The 18,213-nt window shown below is 38.4% G+C and overlaps 1 long non-coding RNA gene across 2 annotated transcripts in view; it reads right to left on the bottom strand.

Moving 5' to 3' along the window:
* LOC309864362 overlaps nt 1-18,213 on the bottom strand; it is a 107,028-nt gene that overhangs the window by 26,646 nt on the left and 62,169 nt on the right. The window lies entirely within an intron of this gene.

Here is an 18,213-nt window from a genome sequence, read left to right as displayed (position 1 = left end):
GATATCTTCCCAGAATATTTTTGTCTGAATGTGATTTTGGCTGATCTCTCTTAATTTAAAGTATAAAGGTCAAGAAAACAAAACGGAAGCTAAAACCCTGAAAGATTATCAGCCAATCAAGTATTCATTTGGTCATTCAACAAATCTTAATCGAGAACCTATCAGATGTTAGGCCTTTAGGCATTTGTTGGGTGCTACGGATAAGGCTACACAAGTAGGACACCCTACACTCAAGTAGGATACAGACCAGGAAGGATTTGAGGTAAATAAATAGGTGAGTATAGTTATGTACCATGTGACAAAAGCCTTAGGAATAGGGTATTGAGGGGGGCCCAGGTGGCTCAGATGGATAAGTGTCTGCCTTCAGCTCAGGTCATGATCTCAGAGTCCTGGGATCGAGCCCCATGTCGGGCTCCCAGCTCAGCAGGGAGTCTACTTCTCCCTCTCCCTCTGCATCTCCCCTTGCTTGTGCTTTCTATGTGTGTCTCTCTATCTCACAAATGAATAAAATATTCAAAAAAAAAAAAAAGAAGAAGAAGAAGAAGAAGAAGAAGAAGAAGAAGAAAAAGAACAGGGTACTGAGGCAGCATAAGAGGTACCTAACTGAGTCAGGAAAGGGAAACATGATGATGTTCAGGGATGGACTAAATTTCGGGAATAAAGTGTGACTCAGGAATGTATCAGTGTTAGGGAAGCATGATATCTGATGTGTATACTATTGCACAGTCAGGTCTTAGCATAGTTTAGTATTGCAGTATATTTTATTATATTTATTTTGTGTTTATTATATTTTATTTTTACATCTCTTCCTTTACCTGAAGACCCATATTTTTCAAATAAAAATTTCACTCATTCATTTATCATTCCTTACTTACTGAGTACCTCTTATTGAAAATACTTCTGGGCAGTATGCTAACACAAACACACTAGTGATTCTGTATTGAAAAAGGCAATTGAGATTTTCATGGGACATAGCCTACAGGGGCTCAAAACTCAGATTATGAAAATAAGTGAAGCCAGGAAAGTATACTATAATAGGGAATGGCAAAGACTTATTAAATCTGACAGAACCCTCTCTGTCTATTGGCATTAAAATTCAGATTATAAAGCAATGGTGAGTCACTCACAGGATGCCAATTAGAGACTTTTGCAAGATCCAGAAAAGTAGTTGCTTCACACTTAAAATACAAAGGGGGATGATCTGTAATATAACTTCTGGAGGACATCTGAATCATACAGTACAACACTGGGGTAGAGGGAAGACACATGGGTTTTGGGGCCCAAACAGATATGAGCCAGCATTTCTATGCCTGGCTATGAGTCTTAGTTGTCAAGAAAGTATCACTGTACTACCTCTTTCCTATTTCTCATGCCTTTCCACTTATTTGCAAATATTATATTCCTGGAGAGCTGAATCAACTTCACTTTTGTCTTTAACTTAAGTTTCCAAGGAAAAAAAGAAATCTATGATAAAAACATAAAGACCTTTTGAGATTATGATACTGATAAGCTACAGGAAGAAATCATAGAGTAATGAAAAATAATTTCCAGGCAGAAGCTTGAGAACCAGCCATTCATATTTTGAGGGAGATGGTGAAGGAAGGCTCTGTCTAGCTCCTGTGAACAGAGAGGAGAGATACCTCCTAAAATGTGAGGGGAGGAACGGTACATGAATCTCTGAAGGGTGCAAATTCATTTTAGACCAGTATCAAGACAAGCAGCCTTTCAGTGAGGCAGCCGCAAGGCAAAGCCCACTCTCTATCCCAAAGCAGTGGTTCACAAAGTGGGCCAAAGACAAGCTGACATGTACTTGCAAAAGCTGGGCATCCAATGCAAACAGAGATCAGCAGTGTGATATGGACAGAAGGAGCCACAGGGGAGTGGCTCTAGGGGCCCAAGATGGCTCCACTATGCCATTCATCTTGGCCACTATGAGTCAGAAACAGTATTGTCAGAGCTGAAAGAAGACCCAAGGCAGAGAACAGAGCATAGAGCAAAATCCTAGATTTTGACTGTAGCAAGGGAGATTAGCAGGATCCATAAGGTAGGGTGTCACCCCTTGTGAGCCACTGTAGGACTCTGTAAGTGAGGAAGGGATGGCTTGACACTAATGTGTGCTCTTGGTGTGGCTTGCTTAGGGACAGTAATCTGGAAAATATTGCTTACATATTTTGGTATGGTCCTCTGTAAGACTAATACCAAAAAGACAAAACAAGCAGAGTGAACACTTTTCTCTACTTTCAGAGAGTCTTCTGGAAACTTTTCTATCCCTTGATGTCAGAGTAGCATTACCCAGGCTGGGCATATATTTCCCACTCCATCTGGTAGTGATACACTTCCAACTGCCACCCACTTGTAAAGAGCAAAGAGCCAATAAAGGCTTTAATGAGTAACTAGTTTAATAGAGCATCTTGAAAAATGGCCACACATTCAATTAGAATAATTATAATACAATTTCACAAGAGCAACATTTTGGGTGAATATATAAAGCTTAAAAGCAACTAAATAATCATTCCATACAGTGTTGGCAAGGGACTTCTTTTTTCTAAAAGTAGACATATAATGAAACTTTATATAGAATAATGCTTTGAGGAAAAGGGGTTTTTGCTGGTGTATGCTTATGTTTGCATCTGAAAACCAAACTCTTGGGTAGCTTGCAGTCCAAATGCAGACTTTCAAAGGAAGCACATTCCTTATGTCAGTTATAATACCATCTCTCTGTTAAATAAAGGTGATACTAAGTAAACATATGTCAACTTTTCCTTTCCTCCAAAAGTCCCAAATGGCTCTTAACATTTCTTTCTATATCTTATTCATTCTGCTTCTAATGCACTTTGCTTTCTCCACTTCTTTTTTTTTTTTTTTAAGATTTTATTTATTTGACTGAGATGACAAGTAGGCAGAGAGGGAGGCAGAGAGAGAGAAAGAGGGGAAAGCAGGCTCCCCGCTGAGCAGAGAGCCCAATGCGGGGCTCGATCCCAGGACCCTGGGATCACGACTTGAGCTGAAGGCAGAGGCCTAACCCACTGAGCCACCCAGGCACCCTGCTTTTTCCATTTCTTTGTAATACTGTTCACAGGGCACAGAATATTTGGAGATTAGCATCAAAATTCATCAGGAAGTGTTTCTCAAAAGAAATAAGAACATCACCTCTCCCTTATGCCCTTCTTGCAAATTCTTAACTGTTGACTAAAACGATTTATATCTGTGGCTTTTTCCATGACTGAACAAGGAAAACTAAACACTGAGTTAGGAACATTTTTCTCTATACATTTTAATAGTTTCTATTATTGGATACTAACTAACGTATTCAGTTTTACTGTACTTCTCTTAGCAGATCCCTCAGATTTAACACTTACAAGTTGAGTAATTAGCCAGTATATATATTGACAGATCAACAGTCTCAAACAAGCAATGAACAAACTTGCTACATATGTTCATCTCACCACAGATGCTTCCCCCCCTCACTCTGTTTTTTTAAGTGCATCAAATATTAATAAATGCACTTGTGAATGTTCTTACATATGTCTCTATTATAATCTTATTTTGTATAAAAATCCATCTTTACTAGGTTTATAAAATCTTTATATAGGCAAATCTTTTGTAATAAAAAAAATTCCGAGGGTGGCGTAGTACTGTAAACACAGACTGCTAAAGGCAGAGAAGCAGTAAGATTGATTAACATGCTTTAGACTCAACAAACCATAATGAAAGGCAGATAGCCAAATAGTTACAACTTAGAAAATTTATAATCAGGGCCAAGACTGCAGCAGTATAGGGGTGCTGATGAAATGACACTGAGGCTGCATATCTGCGAAAAAAATCCACTGTGATCAATACAGGCCAATGCTGAAAGAGTTAATTTAGGACCTGTTAAAAATTCATGAGTAACGTAATAATCAAAAGCCTTTCAGGTGTGCCTGGGTGGCTCAGTGGGTTAAGCCTCTGCCTTCAGCTCAGGTCATGATCCCTGGGTCCTGGGATTGAGCCCTGCATTGGGCTCTCTGCTCAGGAGGGAGCCCACTTCCCCTTCTCTCTCTGCCTGCCTCTCTGCCTAACTGTGATTCTGTCTGTCAAATAAATAAATAAGTAAAATCCTAAAAAAAATTAAAAAACTCTTTCATTAATTTGGAATGGGGAAGTGATTTTCAACCAGTAATATTCTACATGTATGCTGGCTTCCTCTGAAAAACATAATGAACCCATTTTACTGAGTATATTTAGCAGCTCAGTGGTCTAGACTGATATTATCTTCTCTGAATCTGTGTTCAGAGATGGTGTTATCAGCCCTGTCTTATGAGTAACTTATTGTGAAGGTCAGATTAGAAGTCACATTATTGGAGATTTTAGGTTCTCCTCCTCTGTGGCTGATGAAATGATAACTTGTTTATTTTATACTAGAAAGACTTAACTAAACCACGTTAGTTTTTGACAACTGGTTCTCCCCATTACTAGTTTAGAGGTTCTTCAGTGAGACCTGATTTATTTTATCTTCTGTCTTTTCCTGATGTAGTTCAAGGTTATATATAATGGAGACAACATAATATAGAGAAAAGTCTGGGGATTAAAGGCAGAGGGTCTGGTTTAAATCCTTACTCTGTAGCCTAGTTAACCTAGTGTAAGCTATGTAATTAAACTCTAAAGATGATGATGATGACGACGACGATGACGGTGATGATGGAGAGAAGAGCTCACATGTCCTCAGGACTAAGTCTCATACAACATCTTATTATTAATTCCTCACCTATCACCCTCATTTTATGAATGAGGAAACCAAAACTTAAAAAGTTTATATGACTTACCAAATTAACCAGTATTGGAAACAGCTAGTACTTTAAACCCACAAAATCTGATTCTAGGTTTGCCTTAAACTAGTCAGTTAAGGGCATGCCTTGGGCTCAGGTCATGATCTCAGGGTCTGGACTGAGCCACCAGTTGGGCTCTCTGGTCAGGAGGGAGTCTGCTTCTCCCTCTGCCACCCCATTCATGTTCTCTCTCTCTCTCTTTCAAATAAACAAATAAAATCTTTTTTAAAAAAATCTGATTCTATAATCCTTGCTATTTTCTGCTGCTCTCCCATCCAATGCAGATAGTAACCTACTTGGACTGGCTGTGGAAAGTGAAAACTGGCCATATTACTGTAAAGAACAGGCAATGCTTAATCTGAGACTCACTGAGCCTCTGCAAACAAAATTTTGGGGAGATTAAAGTGAAAATTTCTTCTCTATCTTTCTCTGGTATCCCCACTGATTTTGAGCTTGAGAAAGAGCCAGTTCATGATAACCTGAGAAGGGATTTCAAGTGCATTATGCATTTAGGAGGGAGGGGGCTGTTGTTTCCTACTCCACCAACACTAGGACAACCACGAAGTAGAGTTTCAGAAAGTAAGGGTTGTTATGATCTCGGTCAGTAACTAGGATTTTTTTTAATGGATACTGTGGAAGCTCTTGGTTATGAAATCTTTTTTGTAAGTGTCCATAAAAAAGAATTGCTACTCATCTCTCTGATTTTAGCTTTGGCTTAAACCTATAGAATTAGAAATTTAAGATGACTTTTCAAAATCCCTTCTAAATCCTAAACTGTGATGCTATACATTTTAATGATCATTTTTCTTTAACAAAACACTAAGGCAAACCTTTGAAAACAAGACTTTTTTATTGTTAAGCTTGCTGGGACTGCCATAAAGTTTTTAGAGACTAATAAAGTTTTGATTAAAATTTCTGTAAGCATTCAGAAAGTATACATTCGTGTTTACATGCACATGAAGTAGTTTAATTCCAACTATATTGTGTAAAATTTATCATAAAACACTCGAGCTCTGATAAATTGTTTTTTTGGGAACAGATGTTGTTATGACAGTTCTAAAAACTTGGTTACATTTTAAAGTGAAAAGGGATAAAGCTTTATTGGTGGTGTTTAAGATCTTTTATAATGAAAGCTGACATACTGGTCTGGTTGCAACAATGCTTTAGTGATATTGGTGTTATTATTATTATTATACATAATTATTATACATATTATATAAATATATATTATATATTATATAAATATATATTATATATTATTATAATTGTTTTGTGGGTAATTGCTTTTTAGGTATTGCTGTTGAAATCTGACTCTTTTTTTCTTAATTAGGATGTTTAAAATATATAAAACAACTAAACTTTGGAGAAAAATCTCCTTATTAATAAGGCATGTTTTAAAATAAAATCATCTACTTAAATTCTAACTAGGGAAGGTTGATAGGATTGGTCATTAATACATTAAATAAAAAGAAAGACCGTAATCAATTCTAATTCAGAGAAGTATCTACACACTGGTCAGCTTTTTCCAGTCCTACAGGGATAGTAATGGCTTAAGGCTTGTTATGTCAGTGGAGGAATACAGCTGCTTTTCTGAAAGCAGAAAAGAATCCACAGTATATGCGATATATACTTTGGTTCACAACATTGACAGCTTTTGTTAAATGCAAATATTAGTAACAACATTTAATTACTGTCAGTATTAACACCTTAACTCAAATGCATAAAAAGGCTAATTTAGGAATATACACATCTTTTAAGAAAACGTCCAACATGGGCTGTATGCTCTCAGTTTGGATGCATATAAGATAGAGAAAAATCTGGAGTATGAGGAAGTTTCCAGTGTTGAAGAATTCAGGTTGGACACCATGGCAGAGGGATGAAGACACCTGCTCATTTTCTGAGACATGGGACAGATGTTGGGAGTGATACAATTCAGACAGGAAATGCAGTGAAACTAAACCTTGTCTCCTTTTCCTGGACTAATTCAGTGCCTTTATATATGAATACATCAAATAATCACTTCATCCATGTCATCTACCATATTATGCATATGTGCTTCCATATTATCCACAGTCATTCCACATAGGGACCGAATAGTTTTCTTCCTAAAACTTGGATTCATTGATTCTAACTTTGATCTCTTAGATCATACAAAATTTGGTGAACACACAGAATTTGGTTCTGGGTCAAGTATGTGGAGCATTTGTGTTCTTGTACAGAGTATAGGGCAGCCAGGATGATACATGTACAGGATCTGCTATGCAAAGAACCCTGTAATAAAAAAGAAACCCCATATGCATTCATCCTGCTACTCATGATTAATTATAATCTTGACTTATTCACTACTGTATAGGTCAGGATAGCTTTGAGTACCTGGAAAAAGTGATGAAGTATCTATAAAAACTTGGTAGTGTTGACAGACTTTGCTATTTCTTCCCATGTGTAAAAGAAACAGCAGAAAGGGGTGGCTACTTCTGAAGGTCAGACTGGAGGGCTGGGCCACAGTAACTGTGCCAAAAGGACAATGGGAAGGGTTATTGGATTGATGTCAGTCTGGGTGTATTTCTGCAGGAACATGACAGAAGACTCTATTTCATCCTGTTCTATTCAACAGTGTAAACAAATGGACTTAGAAAAATGTACTGATGCATATTACTCAAATTCAGAGATTAAGAATTTAGAAAGAATAATTAATATGTTGGGTAAAGAAACAGGAATCAAAAATAACTTTAGAAGGCTAGAATATTAGAGTATATATAACATAAAGAAATGTAAGATGTCTAAAAGCAAAGTTATATGATTGAGTTCAGAAATCAAATTGTAAAATTCTAGGACAGAGGATTATTTGGTTTAGCCAACTGTGAGTTCAATGAATAAAGAGCAGATGTGTTGGCTCAGAAAGTTCCTGAGGTTTAGGCTAGGTTTACAGAAAGTGTCTAAGTGGTCTTACTGGGTTTTGTGTTGATTAGACCTCACCAGGAATCATCTATTCAAGGATAGTTAAAGAGGTTCCTGAAGGGTATCCAGAGGGAGGTGTTTGGAATAGCTAGTGGTCTAGAAACCGTATCACATGGTTGGAGGAGAATGGGGTGTTTAATTTATAGGAATGAAGACTTGAGGGAGGGCACATGATGGGTGGTCTTTGAGTAAGTGTTTTTATACATAAGATGGATTAGATTTCTTCTGTGTGGTGTAAGAGGGCAAAGCTAGAACCAACAGGTCTAAGTCTTAAGAAATAAAAATATTGGCTCATGAGGAATGATTATAAATGACAAGGAGGCAGCTTCCTGGGTGAGGGCAGTGGTTATTTGAAGTGTTTATACCTAAAGGGACTAAGTTATTCCAGGAAAGCCAGAAATCCATGAAAAAAGACAATCTTTGGAAATAGTATTTTCCATTACTAGAGGTGATTAGGAATAGACTGAAGGATCATTTTGCAGGAATGTGGTTATACCTGGGGGCCATTTATACTCTCCCATCCTGAGTTTCTGTGAGGTATTTTAGGGCAAGAATCTGAAAAAAGGTAATCGTTAAACTCTGTTTAGAGAAATATCCTTTTCGTGTAATTTTTTTCATGATTGTTCTTCTCCTAATTTTGATTTACTTATAATTCTTCTGTGTAAATAAACTGCCTTTGACATTTGCAATGCACAATTATATTTCTCTAAATACATATAGATATGTTAGCATTTGAAGAACTCCTGCAGAGTGCTGAGACCTCCCCCACTACCCAAACATTTGACTCTTGCTAGCTAGGCTTAGCTTGGAACATAGTCTTAAAAAGTATATCATAAGAATAAAGTTAATTTTACAAATGAGGAAAGAGTCTGTAAACTCTACCTTTTGTGAAAATGGCTTAAGTTCAGTGGAGAGTATTTCATTAGAGGTTGAAAAGACCGCACCACCTGGCACAATGAAATAATTTTAGAACAATCTACTCTCACAGAAAAGAAGAAAACAACTGTGGGAGTGACATTTCTTTCTGACAAGGGAAGAAAAACCAAAGGAGGAAGAAAAAATAAAGTGCTTTGTGGGAATTAAGAAAGCTGAATAGGTGAGAAATACTCAGTGGTGCAAAGTGAAATAATAGGAAATCATTCCAGGAGCTGGAAAGCACTTAAGCCCAGAGACAGAGCTTTATCGGCATAGCCTTTCAAGGCTCCCTTCCAACAGAGGGCTATATTTTGAGTCCAAATCTTATCTGGTTCGTGTGAAGTATGACTGCTTAGGTGAGCAAAGTGACCATAAGATCTCTTATATGTAAAGTGGAACAGAAGCTTTGGTTTTAGGAGTCTTCTCTGAAATGTATTGGACATAAAGGCTAATAACCAATTCCTCTGAGAAGTGGTATTTCAGAATGTTCTTCTCTCAAATATCCTGGTTACTAATAGTTTCCTCTTCATAACTGCCTTTATAACTTTTTCAAGAGGCTAAGGAAAGTGCAAGGAAAAGTGCGTGGGATCTCTAGATCTTACTTCATATATATTTTCTAACTGCTATTAATCACAGTCACATCCTTCTACTCACCTAGCACCTCCTTCAGTTCTCAGCATACATGAACACTCATGCACTGCGTTTGTTGACCAATTCCTAGGAAGATAAAAGCTTATTGCCAGGACAAATGGTTCCCATGCAGAGTATTGCTTCAAAATAAAGTCTTTGATTAAACTCAGTGGGAAAAGTGTATATGGCAGGCAGTCTGACCAACGGTAGAAGTACTGTGTTGAGTGAGTTGCTCTGCTCTTCCTTGAATGAGGAAGTTCCTTGGGACTAGTGAATCCTTTAGAATTGTCTTCCCACAGACAGTCAAGCTCAGTGGTGAGAAAAATCGGGGGAGGGGGCAGAGGGAGAAGGAGAAAAAGAGAAAGAAATGCATCTTTGGGGTTTTAGGAGGTTGATGCCTTGTGTGGCAGCAGAAGCAGTTAGGCAGCAGCCAACTGGAAGCCTGAAGCGCTTTTATCCTCTTGAGTAAGAGTTAGAAAAGGATATTGGACAGACATCTGTGTCTGCACAAGCCCCTAGATTCGGGAACAGTTCAGGGGGTAGAGGCCATTGGCTCAGACTAGAGAGATACAGGGCTTTCAGCCAGATTTAGGAAGGGGGCAATTGAGCAGCTGTACATCTACCTGGGAGTATCAAAAAGGTGTGATGATACTGGCTCCCCAAACGCTCTGTAGCTTCTTAATCCTGAATGTATTTTTTCTGCTGGATGAAGGGGAGTTGAAGAAAAAATATTAACTGATGATAACAGATGGCTTTACTAATTTCCACCAGATGGGATGTGGAGGGAAAGGGTTATTGTTATTTTTTTTTTCAAAAGGGCTTAATTTTGTTTATTAATTTTCACTAATTCTACACCTCCGCCCCCTCCATACCCTTGTGGGATAACCACTGAGTTCACTAGGTGTTGAAGCATCTCAGAAGCTTCTCCTGGTCCTCCACGTCCTTCCACACCTTCCTGCGTGTGTGAGAAAGATAGGTAGTCCTGGCTAGTGTAGATCATAACCTGCTACTCTGGCAGCACTGGGCACTGAATCCAAAGGTTATAGAAATGCGCCCTGAGGGTGTTCAGGTGGGACACCTCTTCTTTATACAGATCTGACCCCTTATTTCTAGGCTCCCTGAATTTGCTCATGACTCCCTAGTGGCTGGGCACTAGGGAAGCAGCCAGGTGGTCCTGGCAAGAGTTGCAACATTTGGGCAAGCAGAAGGCTGCCCACACACCTGTGAGTACCATTTTGAGATTCTCCCCTCCCTCATGGCCCTCACCCAAAGGATGGGCTCCAAGACATGTAGGTATGATGTGGCTAGATGCTACACCAACTAGCACTGTGTACAGATGGCAGGCTGTCTCCTCCCAGAATAGATCCCTGTCCTGTTCTTCATGTGGTATAGGTCAGGCCCTTGGTGGGACAGCTAATCCTATAGGGAACATGGCGGCCCAGGCTAGGGACATCTCTTCTCCCCTCCTTAGGGTCCTATTTTCTCTCTACTTGTTGTTGGCGGGGCTCCTTGCAGTCAATTTTCTTGCTGCTGCTGTTTATTTGTTTTGTTTTGTGTTAAAGATTTTATTTATTTATTTGACAGAGATCACAAGTAGGTGGAGAGGCAGGCAGAGAGAGAGGAGGAAGCAGGCTCCCCGCTGAACAGAGAGCCCGATGCGGGGCTCAATCCGAGGACCCTCAGATCATGACCTGAGCTGAAGGCAGAGGCTTTAACCCACTGAGCCACTATGAATATATACATATATATATGATAATATATATCTTATGCACATATGTATATATATATACATATAGTATATATTTTGAATATATTATGCAATTTATTTATATTTCATCTTTTAAAAGCCAGATGTAAGGAATTTCACTTTCTGGAAAGTCACCTTATTAGAAATACATAACGTTCCCTCAATGCAAGAAAAGAGGTCAAATTTCTCTGACCATCAGTGAGATGGACAAAATTTAACCATTTCCCTCAAATGAAGGTTTTGTCAAATTTCTTTTCAAATTTCTACAGAGATAATTTAAACTCAGGGAAATTTGAGAGAACTCTTCCTAGAAATTACAGTGAAGTAAATGACCTTGATGTTTGGGTAAGAAAAAGCTACAGCCCCCAATAGGCCCCATCTTCTATGGGGAGAGGTCCACAGCAGCAGGATAGTTGTCGCTTGCAACTCCATCAGCTATCTAAAAACACTCACATATTTAGATTAAAGGTGTTTCCATTTGAGAAAAAAAAAAAGACCCAGTTCCATATTCTTTGTGATCTATATTCAATTTAGTGACTTGGAGAGAGGGTTCTGTCCCAGCTCTTCAAGGCTCTAGGTTCCAGAATCCCCTCAACTCACCTTTTTCAGAATTCTTTCCTCCTGGGGGGGAGGGGTGGATACAACCTTGGTTTGCCCAGAAAGCAGAGCCTATAGGCAACAGCCAAGGGTTACTACTCTACTAGAGAGTGTAATTTTAAAGAACTGGAGGGAGGGACAAGAGGAGCAAAGCTGAGAGAGAGGGCCAATGTGAAAACACACTGCTGATCCAATGACAGGGACATGTGATTGATTGCTCAATCTTTTGGGACCATCCTCTGATTCAGGGTATGTATAAACTATGATTCAGGGCCATCCATCTGGGTAGAGAGAGGCAGAAGAGTTTATCCCCTTTTTTCTTGTCTCCTATTAATTAAAGAATTGCTCCTCTGACCTAGCCTTCCTGCTATTAGGTTGTGTATATGTGGGCAATCAGCAAAGTCTCATAGCATCATACACCACTGTGTCAACAGAGAAGCCCTAGAGCAGTAGCTGAGAAATGTGCTTTGGCATAAGGTGAAGTGATGTTAGGCTGCACTCACCTGAATTTGGTCAGAGCTCACGAAGAGTTGGTTATTACCAGTGGCTGCAACAAGAAGACAGATGAGGCTCAGAGAAACTGCAGTGTAGCAAGGGGTGTCTGATAATGGTGGAGAAGAACAGGCACCACACTGCTGCTATTTAGCACTTTCTCCTTTTTTTTTTTTTTTTTAAGATTTTATTTGTTCATTTGACAGACAGAGATCACAACTAGGCAGAGAGGCAGGTAGAGAGAGAGGGGGAAGCAGGCTCCCCGCTGAGCAGAGAGCCTGATGTGGGACTCGATCCCAGGACCCTGGGATCATGACCTGAGCTGAAGGCAAAGGCTTTAACCCACTGAGCCACCCAGGCACCCAAGCACTTTCTCCCTTTCAACAATCTTCCCACACCTGCTTTGTGAGGACACAGATGTTCCTGATTTCTGATACTTTATGGAATTCTGCTAGGAAACTTGGCCTGCTTCTCAGATGGCTGCCACAGCAATCTGGGTTTGACCAGACTCCTCATTTTTAAAACATTCTTTTTTCTCTTTTTAAAAAGATTTTATTTATTTATTTATTTGAGAGCATGTGTGCATGCATGCAACCTGGGGGTGGGCGGAAGAGTAGAGGGAGAGAAACAAGCAGACTCTGGGGTGAGTGCAGAGCCCAGCGTGACCCCAAGATCATGATCCAAGCTGAAATCAACAACCAACTGAACCACCCAGGCACTCTTCTTCTTCTTTTTTTTATTTTTTAAAGATTTTAGGTATTTATTTGACACAGAGAGAGAGACACACAACGAGAAAGGAAACACAGCAGAGGGAGTGGGAAAGGGAGAAGCAGGCTCCAGGGAGCCTGATGCAGGCTCAATCCTAGGACATTGAGATCATGACCTGAGCTGAAGGTAGACACTTAACCTACTGAGCCACCAAGCACCCACCCAGGCACCCTTCATAAGCCATTCTTGTTTTTCCCTCCCTTTCTCCTGTCAAACAATGGGATTAGGGGCTAGAGTTGTTTCTTACTTTCCTTGAAGATTGGGTTTTTCTTGTTCTTTTAGGGTAAGCAGCCATATTCTGGTTTATCCTGACTGTCCCAGGTTCAAAAAAGACAGAAAGGTGTTTATAGCAGCAATGTCCACAATAGCCAAATTATGGAAAGAACCTAGATGTCCATCAACAGATGAATGGATAAAGAAGATGTGGTATATATACACAATGGAATACTATGCAGCCATCAAAAGAAATGAAATCCTGCCATTTGCGACAACGTGGATGGAACTAGAGCGTATCATGCTTAGCAAAATAAGTCAAGTGGAGAAAGACAACTATCATATGATCTCCCTGATATGAGGAAGTGGTGATGCAACATGGGGGCTTAAGGGGGTAGGAGAATAAATGAAACAAGATGGGATTGGGAGGGAGACAAACCATAAGTGACTCTTAATCTCACAAAACAAACTGAAGGTTGCTGGGGGGAGGGGGGTTGGGAGAAGGGGGGTGGGGTTATGGACATTGGGGAGGGTATGTGCTTTGGTGAGTGCTGTGAAGTGTGTAAACCTGGTGATTTACAGACCTGTACCCCTGGGGACAAAAAAATATTACATGTTTATAAAAAATAAAAAAATAAAGAAAAAAAGACAGAAAGGAATTTTGTTTTATGAATCAAATTATCCTTTAGATATAATGATTTTGTGAACTAACTTTAAAAATAAAAGTCCCTATTAATAGTATCATTAATAATCATTATTCATTATAAACTATATTTTTTAATATTATTCAGTGTTCTCTAGAGAATCAAGAGGATATAGAAATCTATATCTAGATCTATACTGAGGAAGAAAGAGATTTGTTGGTTCATTATAACAAATTGGCTTATACCATTATGGAGGCTGAGAAGTCCCACAACTACTGTCTGCAATCTAGAGACCCAGGAAAGCTGGTTCTTCATTCTGTTCTGAATCAGAAGGCCTAAGAGGACCAGGAGAACTAAAGGCATAAGCTCTAGTCCAAGTCTGAATGTCTGATTACTACGAGATCCAAAGGTATAAATTCCAGTTCAAGGTTAGAAGAGTGATGCCTTGGCTCTAACAGTCAGGCAGAGAGGTAATTCTCTTTTCTTTTTTCCTTTTTGTTCTATTCAGATCCTTAGCAAAGAAGATGATGCCCACCTTCACTGCAGAGGGCAATGTGCATTATTCAATCCATCAATTTGAATGCTAATCTTATCTGGAAACTTATAAACACAGACGGAAATAGTAACAAACTAGATATCTGGGTATCCTGTGGCCAACTCAAGGTGACACACAAAATTAGCCATCATACTTTTACAATCTTTTATGTCTTCAAAAATTTTTCCTTTATGAATTGGTTCTGGCACAGAGGCAATGGCTCAAAGAAGAAAGACAACAATGGTGATAACTCCTTGGCTCCAACTAGAAGTCCATCAATGGATGAATGGATAAAGAAGAAGTGGTTATTACAATGGGATATTATTCAGCATCAAAAAGAATGAACTCTTGCCAGTGCAACGACATGGATGGATATAGAGGTGTTATGCTAGGCAAAATAAGTCAGTCAGAGAAAGACAAATACCATATGATTTCACTCATATGCAGAATTTAACAAACAAAACTGAACATATGGGAAGGGAAGGAAAAATAAAATTGGATAAAAACAGAGAGGGACACAAACCATAAGAGACTCTTAACTACATAGAACAAATTGAGGGTTGCTGGAGGAGAGGTGGGCAGGGGGAATGGGGTAATAGGGTGATGGGCATTAAGAAGGGCACTTGATGTACGAACAGTAGGTGTTACATGCCACTAATGAATCACTAAATTCTACTCTGAAATTAATAATACACTAACATGTTTTTAAAAAAAGTGTTCAAGTCTTGGCCTTAGTACTTTTATAAGACATTGGGAAAGAAGCAATTTATAAACAAACAAACACACACACACATACACACACACTCCTGGGCTCCAAAGCCAGCCATGTCTTAAATTAGAAGTTAACTGTGTATTTTATTTTTAGAAGCATTTTTAAAAAGATTTTGTTTACTTACTGGACAGAGAGAGAGAAAGCGAGAGAGGGTACACAAGCAGAGGGAGTGGGAATGGGAGAAGCAGGCTTCCCTCCCAGCAGAGAGCCTGATGCGGGCTTCATCCCAGGACCCCAGGATCATGACCTGAGCTGAAGGCAGGCACTCAATGACTGAGCCACCCAGGCACCACTAGAAGGAAAGTTTTATTACTTTAGTTTTTAAAAAATGTAATGTAGTATTTTTCAGAAAATTCTACATTATACTAATCATCAGCATCTTAAGAAGAATCTCTTTTTTCAGTACAGTGTAAAAGTTTTCCTTTGTCTCTAGCATGATGATAATTTCATTTAAAAATGGATGGCATTTCTGGTATGGTTTAATTCTTAATTATTTCTAATTTTGGTTTATTTCTAACTATTTTAGAAATAAGAAGAGCACTGCCTGTACTTTTTGATATCCCCTCTTATGAATTCTTTTTTATCACCTCACTAAATTTTAGTTTTCACTTTTTTTTGAGACTTTCTATCCAATGGGTGTACACTTATGTTAGTTAGGCCTTTATAAGCAAAATTTGCTGATATGTTTTTCCTGCCAATGGATTATAATGTTCTCTAAAACAGGAACTTATTTTTAAATAAGCTGATTAATTTTTAAATAGCAAGATATTTCTAAAGATTTAAAATGCATATTATTTCAGCAGATTTAACTCTTTATAATCATCTTAATCTCATTATCATTCTTTTTTTTTTTTTAAAGATTTTATTTATTTATTTGACAGAGAGAGATGACAAGCAGGCAGAGAGGCAGGCAGAGAGAGAGGAGGAAGCAGGCTCCCCGCTGAGCGGAGAGCCCGATGCGGGGCTCCATCCCAGGACCCTGAGATCATGACCCCAGCCGAAGGCGGCGGCTTAACCTACTGAGCCACCCACGTGCCCCTCATTATCATTCTTAATGACATATTTAAGACTGACAAATACATACCTGAAATCCCTATTTTATAAACCTGTGGATGAAAAAGCCCAGCATGAATAGAAATAGCATACAATTTAGTAATGCCACTACTGGGTATTTACTCAAAGAAAACAAGAACATTAATTCAAAAAGATATATGCACCTCTCTCTTTATTGCAGCATTCTGTAGAACAGCCAAGATATGGAAGTAACCTAAGTGTCCATCAACAGATGAATGGATAAATAAGATGTAGTATATATACACCATAGAATATTACTCAGCCATAAAATAGAATGAGATCTTGCCATTTGCAAAAACATGGATGGAGCTAGAGGGCATTATGCTAAGTGAAATAAGTCAGAGAAAGACAAATACCATATGGTTTCACTTACTTGTGGAGTCTATAAAAACAAAACAAAACAAAACAACCAATCAACATACCAAAAAACATAAATAGACCTATAAATACAGAGAATAAAAGGGTGGTTGCCAGAGGGTACTGGGTGGGTGGAGGGGCAAAATTAGTGAAGGGATGTGGGAAGTACAGGCTTCTAGTCATGGAATGAATAAGCCACAGGGATGAAAGCTACAGTACAGGGAATACAGTCAGTGGATTTTAATACTGCTGTAAGGTAACAGATAGTAGCTGCACTTATAGTGACCGTAACAGTGTACAAAGTTGTCAAATTCATATTTTAGACCTGAAATGAATATAACACTGTGTGTCAACCATACTTCAATAAAAAAAAAATTTAAGAACTGTCTTGTAGATGTAAATAGATACAGTGTATTTTAGTGAATCATGTGTTCACTGCACTGTGCTGTATTAAAAACACTCAAGTAAAGGTACATGTATAAAAGATGTTTCTGAGCTTGCTAGTCATATTTTGAAAATGTGTAGTATTATTTCATTGAAAAAATTTATTAACCACAATATGGTTCTGGAAAATACTACATAAATTCATAAGCATAAAAATGCTCCTAAGAATTATTTTTAAAACTCTGGAAAACATCAAGAGAGAAAAAATTATCCTCCAGATAGACAAAAGACAATTCAAATGGCAGTGAATTTCTCATCAGAAATCATGAGGCCTGAAGCAAGCGAGATAATATTTTTCAACTACTGAAAGAAAGAACTGTCAACAGAGAATTTTGTATCCAGTGAAAATAAACTTCATGAATGAAGGTGAATAAACACATTCTCAGATGAATAAAATCTAAGAGAATTTGTTGCCAGCAGACATAACCTAAAAGAATGCCCAATTGGTATTTTTCTAAACAGAAAGTAAATGATAAAAGAAGGAATCTTGGAATAAGGGGAAAAAGAAAAACAGAAGGAGTATGAATCCAGAATGAGTAGACTTCCTTTGCTTCCCTGAGTTTCCTAAATTATATTTTATTGTTGAAGCAAAAATTTTAATATTGTACATACATAATGTATGGAGGGAATATATTTAAGACAAATATAAATGAGGGAAGTTAAAGAGACATAAAAGAAGGTAAGTTTTCTATACTTTATTAGAACTAGTAGAATGATCACACTAATAGACTGGCAGGTCATCTATGTATAATATAATACCTATAGAAATCACTAAAAATACTACACAAATAAATACAGAAATATAGTATAGATAAATCAAAATGAAATTCTAAAGAATATTCAAAACAACCCTGAGGAAGGCAGCAAAAATAAAACAGAGAACTTAAAATCAGAGATAAAAACTACAAAAAAAGAAAAAAGCCAGAATTAAGTGCTAAAATAGCAATAATTACATTAAATGTAGATGACATTTGTGCACCAATTAAAAGACAGAGATTGGGAGGGAGGAGTCAAGATGGCGGAGAAGTAGCAGGCTGAGACTACTTCAGCTAGCCAGAGATCAGCTAGATACCTTATCTAAAGATTGCAAACACCTGAAAATCCATCGGCAGATCGAAGAGAAGAAGAACAGCAATTCTGGAAACAGAAAAACAACCACTTTCTGAAAGGTAGGACCGGCGGAGAAGTGAATCCAAAGCGACGGGAAGATAGACCCCGGGGGGAGGGGCCGGCTCCCGGCAAGAGGCGGAGCAACCGCGCAC

The sequence above is a fragment of the Mustela nivalis genome (assembly GCF_964662115.1).
Source record: "Mustela nivalis genome assembly, chromosome: 5".
In the NCBI taxonomy this organism is placed as follows: Eukaryota; Metazoa; Chordata; class Mammalia; order Carnivora; family Mustelidae; genus Mustela; species Mustela nivalis.
This window is presented reverse-complemented; position numbering and strand designations above follow the sequence as displayed.